Raw genomic sequence first — 13,443 nt, forward strand, 5'->3', positions numbered from 1 at the left:
ATCTCATTTTCCTTCTGTATATATATATATATATATATATATAGTCACATTAATTTTTCACTACTCATAGTGCATCACTACGATAAAATATATCCTCCCACGAGGAATGAAAAGGGAAGACTGTATTTTCATACTATATACCAGACGTCCATAAATCAAACTATTTTTGTGACACTATAATAACATTTGAAGGCCAACGTTGAAAAGAATTTCCATAACTAATTTAATTTGAGGTGCGCAGCCGTCAGATATCTCATCATTAACTTATATCAGCTAGCTAATGGATAGACGTGGGATCTCTAATAGGGGCATATGAGGACATTCATCAGAGTAACTCTCACTATATATATATATATATATATATATATATATATATAGTTATATATATAGTTATATATATAGTTATATATATATACATATATATATAGTTTTATATATATAGTTATATATATATAGTTATATATATAATTGTATATATTTATATATATATATATATACATATATATATATTTATATATATATATATATATATATAGTTATATATAGTTATATATATATATAAAGTTATATATATATATATAGTTACAATGGAATTGATGACACGAGAAGTTTTACAGAAGAATTCAACACCATACCATATCTATTTTGTTATCACGACACACCCCGCACCACCCCTCCCAATACAAAATGTTAGCCTAAAATACTCCACGACATGTTGATGAACTAATGTCTCCATTGAAATATGGTTGTTTAATAATTCAGTTAAACATTAACAGCACCATCATATTTCTATGGAAACTGAGAACGATAGTGTATGGCCGGGAAGATACTATGTAAACTAAGAATGATAGTGTATGGCTGGGAAGTTGGAACTCTGTTGTATATACTTCGATGTGCAGTCGATAAGACTTGCAATCCACTTCAATAACTCTGAGATTATTGAATTACAAGGTCCGAGCCATACATCGACCATAGTGAGAAACTCTGTCCTATCAAGAAAAAAAAAATCTCGCCCCCACAAAAAACAACAACAAAAAAACAACTGTCGTTGTAGATTGAGTGACATAAAAGTTTAGGAAATTTTGTACAAAAATTAATCTGATGTCAAAACTTTGTAAAGCCTACCTTTTTATGAGACACTTTCTGAAAAAAGAAAAAAAATTCACGTCTCTGTTCACCTGATATCATTTTTCAAAATACAACGGAAGTAATAAAAAAAATAAAAAAATGGAAAAATAGGCAGCATTAAAGTTTAATTAAAGAAAACGTCAAGACAAGGACATCATCTGCATATAACGAGATGAACAAGAAGAGAAAGAAGAGGAAAAGGAGGGGGAGAAAGAAACACCAGGATATTTCATTCGTGAAAGCTGAGCCTGTATGAGAATAAGACCGTTAAATTGCCCGGGCCATTAGACATGATGTTATACAAGCCCAAACAGTCATTTCCCCTTTCTTCACATCTTGTTGATAAATCGATACTGTTTTAACTCCCAGCTGAATTTGGATTTTACCGTAAAGGGGTTTTGCTTTATAGGATGTCAGTGTTACGTCAATCAGCTTTGCACATAACATGTATCACGTTACCTTATTAATAAACCAACGTCCATGTAAGATAGACGGTAGGAAAGGAAAACATGGCAAGATGGAAGATAAAAACAGAGGAAACGTAAAAAAAAAAAAAAAAACTGCGAAAAGCAACGATATCAACTTTTCAAGACCAAGTTCTTTTCTTACCGTCGATAGTTCTTCGATAACTTTGACTTCTTAAAAAAAAAGCCAGCGCTAGGTTTAAAAACCAAACACCCCACAAGAAGAAGAGTTAAGAGGAAAAGTTTCTCTTCTTTCGTTTGGAAAAAAAATATATATATATATATAATTTAAACCCTGCAGGAATTTCAGTAAAGCTAGGCGAGCGCCACTTTTGGACAAATAAGAAGCAAATTTAGTGAACATGATTTATCTTATCGTTATATAGAGTTATTTCGCAAGTAAAACATTAAGCGAATATAAAATACTTAATTTGGTCACTTTAAAAGAGTCTATATGACGTTTATTCTGAAAACCTGTTATCACTGATGGTTCAAGACACATTCTCCAAATAAGTACTCATGAAAGACAACCTTAAAATGATCCACTTCCAACTCTCTAAGCTGGAAGGCGTTTCGATATAATTGAATTAATTTTACAGTTGATTTTCTCCCACGTGATCTAAAAAGCTGGTACACAAACGTATTTTTGGCTTGGTGACCCCTATGAGGATGCTTAGTCGGGTCACTTTGTGTCATATTATAGTACTAGCAAGATACAAATGCACGTGAACAGTTTTCTTATTCATTTCTATGTCTTCTTCTTCTTCTTCTTTTCCATGTATAAAGTAACACATGGTTAACCATGGTTAGCCTAATGGCTGTATACCAGGGTTGTCCAACCTTTTGCAAAGGAGGGCCACATGGAATGATTATGATGAAGGAGGGGGCCGCATGAACCCTACGCTCGATTTTTCGATTTTTTTTGCCCGAAGCCCAAGGCAACAAAATGTGAGCACTGCGCGCGGAGCGCACTGATTTATTTTCCTTCCTGATAAAACAGATGAATAAAGTTCAGCCGCCCCCCCCCCCCCCTCCGCTAAGAGAGTGTCACAAAAACTGACCTGTATGCAGTTTTTTGGACCCAGAAGGTTCGAATGATTGATTATATAGCTTCAAATTGTTATCAATAAATCTGCTCACTAAAATTTCGCACCGTATAGCATCTCTGGCGGGCCGGACGCAACCCTGCGGCGGGCCGGACTGTGGCCCGCGGGCCGTAGGTTGGACAACCCTGCTGTATACTGTTATTAACAGTTGAGTGACTCTTACAGTCCTACAAGAATCAAATCAAGAGACTGCTTCAACACAAGTCCTCTTCATGGATTTCGAAATTCGTTGATAAGAGTCCTTTAAAGAAAAATAAAAGTACAAACTTACTAAATTTCCAAATATCAATTATCAGGGGAATATATGCATTTGAAAGAAGAAAATAAAACTGCCTCATCAGTAATAAACAGCTGTCGATGATCAGTCTAAAGTTTCACTGGGAGTGTTTGATGAGAACAGAAATGACAATGAAACCAGAAACTAAATGCTGACAAATTGAGAGAAGCTAAAGACAAACATAAACAAACAAACTACATAAATAACGGACGGTATCAAATCACTTCAAATGTATACATTTTAATTATTGTTAATATTGGCAGTGTAATTCTTTAGCTGAGTAACGGAGGGATTGAGGATTGAGGAGGATTGAGGATTGAGGAGAGCGGAGGGAGGAGTGAGGAGGGAGGAGGGAGGAGGAAGGAGGAAGGAGGGAGGAGGGAGGAGGGAGGAGGGAGGAGGGAGGAGTAGATGGTCGAAATGAGGAAACAGTCAGTGAGGGAGGTATGGAGGGAGGGTGCAGTGAATAAGGGAGGAGTGCGTGTATGAGGTAAACGTGAGTGATTGAGGAATGCGGTTGGGAGAGATGGAGGGTGAGCGAGGGGTGGAGGAGGGAGATATTAGTGAGCAACTATTGGCAAATACACAAGTTCTCGTGGGCGAACCAAATATGATTTTTAGTTTGCCCAACCCTTCACCCCATACCATGTGGGTTAATCATTATGTAGATGATATTTAAATGGCAACACATATATGACCAAACTTGAAGCATTGGTACATGCGAAGAAAAATATTGTAGACAAAATTTGAAAACAGCAGATTAATAGTTTGCCAATATGTTTTTTCTTTCCTCTCGCTCTCTAGAGCGATTTGGAAAATACACCGTTGGGAACACTTCTTTAATAACACATGCCTTCTCCTCGTAAATGTACATGAAATATTGCTGAGGTCAACCAAAAAACCTCGTTATTAATATAATTTACGCTCAAATATAAAGACTGATCAAAAAAAATGAAAATAATTGAAAGGTTACAATCCTACTTTCCAAAGGTCAGCTACCCACAAAGGAATAACCCTAGTGGGTTAAACTTTTAACCAGTCGTTTCTATTTCATTTTTCAGCCGTTTCTATTTCATGTTTTTTTTTTTTTTATCTCGAACGTTGAGGTCAGGGATTTCAGTGTAATTAGTTTTAAGTTTCAAAGACAGAACTAAGCTAGAGTCGTCAGAAAAGTGTTTATTTCTTCTCTCGTCTATTTCTTTTTTTTTATACGTGCAATGATAGCCTAGTCCCACCGGTGCATTGCTCTCAATTCTCATACACGGTATAGGCTATACTTCCTTCCATTATTAGTAATATAACGCGTTTACTATACTCGGGGAAAAAAAATCCATTATGGTGTAAAATAACAAGTAACAATCGTAATAGTTTTTTGTTCTGTTGTTTCTTGTTGTTTCTTTCTTTTTTTTACTAAAGATGAATTTGTAACTGATATATTTCATTTGGGATGATCAGAAAACACTAATTTAGGTTTTGAAAGTGATATTTATGTCAATTATTATAATATGAACCAACAAATTCAGCAAATTTTCCAAACTGAAGCATAACGAGGTTATTTCAAACAGGGGAATGCATAGGCAGTATTCCCCTTTTGAGATTTCTTGCACTTAAATATTTTTTTAACATATTTTTGATCAAAAGAAGGAACACAACTGGAATACTTTAGGAGAACCCGCGTCAATTCTTATACACCGATTTTTTTCGGTAGAAATCTCTCGTCACTTCTCGCTCTTCGAGAACTCACTGTGGATTTCTGTAAGTAAATATTACATGGCGATGATAACGAAGTTTATTCAATATATGGTTCCTTCTGTTGTGTTTTACTATTTACTTTTCTTTGATTGAATTATTAATGTATTGTTTATGTATATACTGCCGAAGAGGACCTGAAATCTCGTCTGGATATTATCATATTATCATATTTCGTATATCTTTTTCATTTTTAAACGCAGTTTGACTAACCCCACAGCCCCCCCCCCTAAGCTGGACCCATCCAGGGATTGTAGTGCCTGTCATGTAACCTATACTATATTCTATTTTCATCCAGGCCTAATAAAGCATACATACAGTATTATAAACTCTCTTCAAAGAGCACCATGGCAAATATTACTTTTTTGAAATATTTAAGGTTGTAAAAAGACAAAGAACACACAGCCCTAGTCACTTGTATTTATAGCAGAGCACGTGGACAGCTGTAACACATAGTTTCCTATCCTTGTATTCATCATGCATGACGTCGAAACAACTTATAGGTTATGAATTCTCTAAGGAAGTTCTTCTTTCCAATTTGATACGCGATGGTAAAGTATTAGCCATAGCTACCGTGATATCATCTTAGAAGGGCACTATATATCACCTACGGTTGTAAAGTATACGGTAGCCTACCGTGATATGGTCCTATAAAAAGGCACTATCATCGACGTGTATATGTTGTACTAGTCTTTTGAGACCGCAACCTACTGATGTATAACCACCAACATACCAAGGGTCTCGACGGAGCTAAAACCAAAAATGTTCAAAAAATCAAACCACTAACTTGAACAATCCAATCGCGGAACTTTTACCAAGCCAAGAACGTTAACCGATTAAAGACGGAAGACTGAATTTGCATAGCCTACTTATTTGTATAAATTTGCATGAGTAATTCAATTAATGTTGACAAAACTCATTTCGATATACTTCCTCGTATCTAATTTGTATCCAATTCAAGGGTGTACGTGTCATTTCAAGGTTCCCTACGCTCATTGGTGTGCAAAGGATATCAAAGGTGTGGTAGTGATTAGGATGGAAGGACCAGATGAAGTATTTCATTAAGGAGAGGTGTTGCCTTGAGGTCATTGGAGCCTATACTCCCGTGTAAGGGGGGGGGGAGACAGTGTATCCTCCCTCAGAAAGATAATTCAACATTTTGAATTCAAATGGTGCACTCTGAGGCATATATATAGACTTAAATTTAGGTCAATATCAGTATATCTCTACACAGAAGGTTGTGCTAATATATAATAAGACACTCAACATTTTCTCGGAAGGAATTTGCTAGAGGCCTGAACCTTTATGGAATTGTCAGAGGCGAATCAAGGATGCTATAATATTTGGGAGGGTGCTGCCCTGGGGTCACTGAGGTCATCTCCTATGTGCGGGATTTGCTGGTTTTGCTAATATAAAATTTGAGGCTGAGAATGGGGTGGGGGGGGGGGTTACACTCGTAGTAGTGGTCCAATTCTTTCCAGGTTAAATGCAGAAAAAGATAACGATAATTTATAGTCTTATCGTGGTTTTCATTTTTTCCCTCTTTTAATGGTACAATATAGACACTTTAAGTTGGCGAGTAATAGATAAGATTATCTTTCGGTATCTCTTTCCTTCTTCGAGGTTTTCATATCGCTCTTGCAAAAACAGTGAGTATCTTTAACAATTAAAACTGACGATGAAATTCTGGGAGAAGTAAAAACCTTCCTTTCGACTGGAGCATCTGGTGTTACTTTAACGCATTCAGTCGTATATCAGTGTAGACTATACTATAAAGTCAAATAAATTGCTCGAGAGAATTACTTTATCTTGAAAGCGTCTCTCAGGCAGGCCACCCTCGTGTTAAATATTCTCTAACATTTCACTTTCTTTCAAACTTGCATGCAGGATATACAATACACATTTAATTAACCTTTCCTGCGGAGACGCGCAGCTGGTATTGACAATGCAAACTCTGAGACCCTTTTCATTTTATCTAACTTAATTGACCTCAATCTGGTGTTATGTTTTGAGTAATTGCGTAAATCGCGGAGCAATATCGGAGACTAAATTGAAGAAATTGGTAAAGTAAACTTTAAAGATAAACAACAAGTATTAGATCTAATTTTACTTGACATCCTAGCCCAAGAAACAGCTTGTGATTTGATTGGAATCCAGGCCAAGCCGATTAAAATATAGGTCAAAATTACATTCATATCGTCCTATGTATTACGTCTGTATCATATCATTTGGTTCTTTTTTTTTAAATTTAAAACTGGTCTCGATTTTGTACTCCTAGACAGAAAAGATCTTTCGTGGGATGTTTATTCTATATTTGATCCCTTCACATGTGTTTTACTATTACTTATCTTTGATTGATTTATTAATGTATTGTTAATGTATACTGCCGAAGAGGACCTGAAATCTCGTCTGGATATTATCATATTTATTATATCTTTTTTATTTGTAAGCGCAGTTTGACACACTCCCAAGCGCAGTTTGACACTATATATATATATATATATATATATATATATATATATATATATATATATATATATAAAAGTATATATATATATATATATAAATATATATAACGGAGGGACACAAAATGTTCAGTGTTGTTTAGTGTAGCCTTTTGCCTGTTTTTGCTGCTTCAGATTCAATATTTTTTATTGCTATTGGACTAATAGTTATATTACTTAGGGAAAAAAGGATAAGAACATTAAACCAACAGCTATGTTCACCAAAACATTAGCAATTTCATTGGTTAATAAAAATGTAAGAAAAAGAAAAAAATGGTAAGAAATTGATTAAAAGAACAAGTTCAAACAGAACACTCTTCATCCTTTAGCACTCTCTAACTGCATTATTAGCAACTGTTGGGGGGGGGGGGGGGTGGGTGGTGGCCAGTGCAGTTAGAAACAAGTCATATTTACAGTAAACAGTTCACAGGTATTGTATACTGTTGTGCAGACATTTCATGATAGTAGTAGGCCAGTCACAACTAGTACTTTGCAGAAACCAATTGCTGCAGTAATTGATACTGGGCTTAAGAGTGAAATGCTGAGGTAACTTCTAACTTTAATGATAAAACCATACTGTAATAATGCAGTGGTACTATAACAATTTAACAATTATCAACAATAATAATACAAACAAAATTTGAGACATAACATGATACAGTTACAGTAGCTACTGTACTGTACTGCAGAAAGGTTCAGTATGCCTGAATGTAATATTTGTGGATTAGAAACTATAGTTGAATTAACTTCCTGCGATTATTTATAAACTCAAAACAAAACAACAATATCATAAAAATAAAAAACAATATTCCAATCAAAACTATGCTTTGAACATGTCTGCAACTATTCTAGTATTTTCTTGTAATCCTGATCAACAAACTTTGATTTTGTTCCTGCTGAAGGAAAGTGGCTTTGGAAGCTCTTGCAAATGGAAGAAAATGTCCTTGATTCTCACAGTTGACATATTGCTCACAGTTTTGAACTGGTTGGCATCAGTAGTGTATGAATGTAAACGTCCATTCCATACCTTCCAGCTGGTGTTTGTGGTGTGGTTTTTCTCTAAATCAAAATTAGCTTTTCTTGACTTCCATGACTTCACATTCTGAGGAATTTATTAATTCTAGTCAAGCTGTTGTTCTCTTCACTTAAACAGTTAGTCAAGAATTCCATTCTTAGAACACAACAAGGAGGAAGCAAACTCCCACTGGCAGGAATCTGTGCACAACCTTGCAGTAAACAATTGTCGCTCCGTTACTGGTAACGGAGGGACACTAGTTCACTTGTTCTTTACTTTAGCATAAAAAGTAGCTAATCTAAGAATCTAAGAAGGTGTTTTATACAAATTATGAAATTTTTCCAGCATTGAATGACTGAGAAATAAAAAAAAGGGTATTTTTTTGGTAACGGAGGGACAAGTAACGGAGGGACAAATCAGGTAATTAGCAATTACTGCTAATTGACAAGTTATAGACATTGAAGGGGAATTATTCCTGTGGTATGTATAATATTGACCATGACTACTAGGTTGTGTAAGTTATCTTTCTAAGTCATCTTTGTACTAGGAAATATTTGGTTTTAAAAATATCCCCAGAATTTGAGAATTTTTGGCATAACACAAGTGCAAAGTGGCATGTGTTATATATGTCTATAACTTTTTATTGAATTATTATATTTTTGTTCTGTGAGCACAGTGGTAAAATATAACTCTTTAACTATCTAGCCATACCACATTTGACCATGTTCTGTACATTTCCAATTTCAACCCAAATGTTACATTCCCCTTGACCCTGCCCATATATATATATATATATATATATATATATATTTACATGATGTAATGTTCCATGTGTTGGATAGAAATGATAGTAGAAAAGATAAGGACAACATGTAATGTCTTTAAATGCAACATAGTATTTAAAATAGATACAACTACACGCTACACAAATTTTCGGACATCCTGGTCCTTCGTCAGGTGTAAAAAGGCACCAGCATATATATGATGTTGATCGTCTACAATAACTTTTGCTTAGAAAAGCGATGTGCATGTTGTATATATACCGTCATTATTTAGCCCATTTAACGCCTTAAAGAAAAGGAAGAAACAAAAATAGGTACATAAAACAGCAATGCGTACTGCATTTGATTCATATAGTGCACGTCAATACTAACGTTCATTAACCTACACTTACATAAAATCACCTAACACAATGTGCCTCTTATTATACCTTCTTTGGTTTAAGCTTTCCGATAATGTTGCTATGTTTTTGTTCACGAGGAATTTGAGATAATAATAAAAAAAAATAATAAAAAGCTGAATCAATATGATGTATTGTACTTGAGACTACTACTCGCCAGGTTATATTATATCACGTGATTTGTTTCATTTTAAAAACACAAAGAAAACACTTGAACACAAATGAGCACTTCACGTGACTTACGACGTCGTAATTGATTCAATAATTATACATATATTATCTGTACTTATCGTGATAGTCTTTAAAACATTCGTCCATTTCAAGAAATTTCCGTCTAATATTTTTTTACCTTTTCAACATCTTGACAGATTGACTATTATAATAAGCCTTCATGATATCTACATTACACACCTTGAGTAATCATAAGCGTGGGCCTCTCGAGGCGTCTTCACAAGTTAACGGGCAGCCATTCGTCACTAATTTCAACATGATATGTGTCGCCGTTGTAATGGCAGTGTACTTAACTTGAGAAATTGATGAAGACAATTTAGTCTATTGGAAACCTTAAAGAAACGTAAACCGGATTAGTTTCTCCTTAACTTTGCGTTTCTGATTTGTTGAATGTCTCTCTCGTCTCTCCGGTGATATCCCAATAGTGGATGACAGTTGTAACAAGGTAATGGAAGTCATTAAATGACTTTCCAAACTCCCAATAATCCGATTCGTTATCGTTCTTTATAAGACAACGACATCATAGGACACTGCATCAGCGGGTCTCACAGAAAATCTGGGATTTATAATGAGGTACGATAGCACATGCTACGAGGTCATAAGAACTTAATAAATGATCAGATTGTGTGCGAAAATGAGAGACAAAATGTCACAGCATTGAAGTTCATCAGTGATGACGCGTATATATATATGGATGAATTCATTTACTCTCGTTTGTCTACGTCAGCAGTTGAAAAAAAAAACAGCGTGTCTTCAATCACTAATCAATGTCTTTAAAACAGCTAAATTAAGAATGAATGTAGTTTTGTTTCAAAGACATGACTTACTGTGCACATTTAAATAAAAAATAGGATTCGTCTGTTGTTTATATATATATATATTCCTTGATATCATCGGTCTATGTGGAGTACATATGCGTGTATGTGTGTATGTTGCGGGGATTTAGGGGAGGATTATAGGTTGAGTTAAGTTTACAGACAGGAGGACACATCTCGTAACCAAAGTGCAATTCTCAAATTCTTGGAGTTAGAGGAGGTCCTCTTCTTCTAACCAAGCAGTTTTGTTACTTAGTTACATAGTAAGATAGTTAGTTACATGGTACTTTTGATTAAATATATGTTACGCACGGTTCATAGTGTTGTACATAGTATATTTTTTTATCCTTCCGAACTCTACATTTACCGTTCGGCCTCGCTTACACTTATATTTATGTTTTAAAGGCTTACAATAAATTATCGTGTACATCTATAGGGTTCAGTAAATGCCTGCGAAGGTAGAATGATGGTAAATGCATTGAAACTAATTGTGTACGGTACTCTGGTCAGTCTATAGTTTCATCTTATAAAAACGTTAATTGTCATACCGTTATAAAATATTCTCAAGTAATGTGTTACTGAAGTGTTATCTTAAGACTTATCATCAGTGACGTCATACAAGATTGGGCTCAAGATATCGCGCAACTGATCTACACTGCAGTTTTGTAACACATATACACTTGTTAAAATGTTCAAACAGAAGAAGATTCACATGAGATGGTTAATGTTCGTGTTGAAAACTGGACGATGGGTAGTACATGTTGTCTCAAACTGCCCTTTGGGAGAAAAGGGTCGTTCAAAGCTTCGCATTCATGTCACTTATAGACCTCCACTGCAGACGTGTCTAAATCAGCCAAAACAGCAATTTTCTCTTTATATTTATCGTTTAAAATAGATCGTTTCTGGCTTACCTACATGAAGAAAACCCGGGGTGTTATGTTTTCTATTTCTAATCAAAGTTTAAGATAATGTTAAGTAATATTCACATTACATACAAGCAGGGTCCATTGCCCGATGACAAGGGGCCCCTTTCTCAAGTCTTCATGTTTGCTTACGTGAGTGACATTTTACTTTACCCCGTATTCAACCTTGCTCCAAGTAAGTGGCCCGGAGTCCATGCACGGACTGCCGATTCGTATATACCCCCCCCCCCGCCACGCCCCCTCCCGCCCTCTCCTCCTCTCGGCTTGTTAGGCTTTAGACTTTGTGCCTGGATATAAGAAACATCAGGAACTCGCTTACAGATTGGGCAGTCCAACCATACCCTTCCTTCTATACCTATACTCAGCACTAGTTTTACTTCACTGGTAAGGGTTGTACACTATACCATATACGCTCTTAATGACCAATACAGGTTAGGTTCAATACAAACCCATTATTACGTGGTCTTGAATTCCGCCGCTAAAGAGGGTTAATTTAATTGATAATAAGCCGAGTACCAAACGAGTCCGCCGAGAACTCAGAAAGTACTCTTTAGGCCATCGTGGCCTATTGGTTAAGTTTTTAAGGTACGAATAGGCCTAAGTCAAACGTATTTAGCGCGCGTTACGTTCAGAACCGAAGTATCTACGCCTTTGTTTCCATCTCATATTCTATACGAGAGGGCGACGTAGCCGTTATTATCGAAAGTAGAATCCTTTCAAAGCAAAAATGAAATAAGTCTTCATCCTCAAAACGTTCCTTGCATATATTGCACCATTGCTCGTTCAGTATATATAGTTGTGCCAATTCAATTATTCATCACAATTTAATGAAAAATATGAGGGAAAGAAATTAGCGAACTATTGTTCTTATATAATGAAGAGGGTAGCTTCAAAGTAACATTAATAAACATTTCATGGAATAAATTAAACACTCTCGATCCGGCTCTGGGGGTAAAATCTTGATTATCCGTCATATGATGTCGAGTTGGTTATGTGCCACTTCGACAGACACAGCTGTCTTCCGATGATTTGTAATTATCAGTAAGCCGTAAGCAACTTGAAATATATAGAAAATCACAAAAAATATGGTTGATTAATAAGACTTAATAAAATATTTCTATATTTAACTTCTAATTTAGCACATCAAAATTCCCTTCAATTGAAAACCCTGGGGCTCTTAAATACCGCTTCTCGTTAATATTTAAACTTCCAACTCGGAATGTATTGCATTATAAATATAATCTATTATAAATATGAATAGTCTGGGACAGTTTGCAAGAACTCATTCCTTTGATATGTCAAAAACTTAGTGTTGTCTCGTACTACTATTAGCCACACAAAATGCGCCTGTTTTCAATGTGATGGATAAATCATATAACCTGTTCAACTCTTATATAAGAATTTTGTTTGGACGTAGCTGGATCTAATTTCTTTCTCCGATAATAGATGGCGCTCGGTAGAATCAAGTACCTTCATGACATGACTTTATCATACGCTTTCTGCATATGTTCTCGGTTATCCGACCGAAATGTCTCAACTTAGACCTAGTCACGTTACCTTTAGAACTGCTCTGTTACCTTTAAACTAGATATGCACATGACTTTAAAAACGCTTACCACAGTGTTTGTAAAACGTAACACAAATTAAAGTTATGATTGGACGTATAATTTATAGCCAACGTCCTCTGTCTTAAGCGTAAAGGTGTATGTCTAGAGCCCGGCATCATAGCATAACAATATAGCAGTGTTTAGGAAAATCACGTGACCTGAAGTTTTCGTTTACTATTTCTCGACATCAATTCCATCTTATAGATTGCAGTTTATCTCGGTGTCTCATAATTTAAAGAACACCGGGGTACAAGGTGCGCTGACAAAAGATGATCGAGATTTGAATACGAAATAATTTTTTGAGATATGAAAGTAATTTATTTCCCTTGTTTGGTAGGGCTTGCCGAATGGGTGATTAACTTAGTAACTCGTCGCTTGACAAATTTATAGCTTTGTCATGACTTTTGTTCCTGGCAACTGTCGTTATTTTGTGACTAACGGAAA

The sequence above is a fragment of the Apostichopus japonicus genome, chromosome 5 (assembly GCF_037975245.1).
Source record: "Apostichopus japonicus isolate 1M-3 chromosome 5, ASM3797524v1, whole genome shotgun sequence".
In the NCBI taxonomy this organism is placed as follows: domain Eukaryota; kingdom Metazoa; phylum Echinodermata; class Holothuroidea; order Aspidochirotida; family Stichopodidae; genus Apostichopus; species Apostichopus japonicus.